Source organism: Echinops telfairi, unplaced genomic scaffold (genome assembly GCF_000313985.2).
Source record: "Echinops telfairi isolate 266 unplaced genomic scaffold, ASM31398v2 ScPeMD7_7471;HRSCAF=8509, whole genome shotgun sequence".
NCBI classification, from domain to species: domain Eukaryota; kingdom Metazoa; phylum Chordata; class Mammalia; order Afrosoricida; family Tenrecidae; genus Echinops; species Echinops telfairi.
In genome coordinates, this window is record NW_022111375.1 from 468,908 (window position 1) to 469,933 (window position 1,026).

Sequence of the window (1,026 nt, forward strand, 5' to 3'; positions counted from 1 at the left end):
ACCTTGCTCAGGTGACCAAGACGATGAGTCTTCCCACCAAGACACCTTTCCAAGTTGCCTCTGTAAAACACCGCATATACTCGTGTATAAGCTGAGGTTTTTTTCAGCACATATTTTATGCTGAAAAAGTCCTCGAGAAATCAGGTGCCTCTGTTTATATTTCAGTTTATACAGTTATTGGCCCAAGTCTTAAATGCCCACTGTCTTAAGATCTTTCCTTGATTTGCTCAGAACACAAATGGGTAGAAATGACAGGATGCATCTAGGGTAAGGTGACCAGATGTCCCCCTTTTGGCGTTTTTAATGAGTCCTGATTTTGGGAAAGAATGCACGACAAGCTAGGGAACAGTCTATTTGGTCCATATAGACCAAAATTTTAATCAAGAACCCACACCACACCCCCTGGGTCAATGGTGTCCCGGTTTAAATCTGGTCACCTTATTCTAGGGCAATCCACAGCACGAAGGAAAACATCACAGAGCAGGGGACAATTCCCTGACACCAAGCCGAAACCTTTAGGGCCTCTGAAGGTGAACAGGTGTCATGCAGTTTACTGTAGCATGCGATTGTCACACTTGCAGTCAGCTCAGTGAAAATCCCTACAAACACTGAAGGCACAGAGCCCTGACTGTCCTACAGTCCCCTGTAAAGCCAATGCTTATCCTTCAAACACAGAAAGAACCTCAGGGGGGATTGATCACAAGAAAATTGAACTATTACGGATACAAAGATGTATGTTCATGGTGAAACCAAGATATTTGAGCTCTACGGACTAAAGGGATGGAGCCTGTTGTACTATACTATTTACAGAACTTTCCAGCCCAGATCTTGAAGTAAAGTCAATGGAAACAATTCTGTTCAGATAGAAACTGAGCCAACATACGACCCAGCAATCCCCCTACTGGGCATCTACCCAGAAGAGGCAAGAAACAAACCATAGGCAGACACCTGTGCTCCAGTGTTCGTCACGGCACAGTTCACAATCGCAAGGAGTTGGAAACAACCCAAATTTCCATCAACTGACGA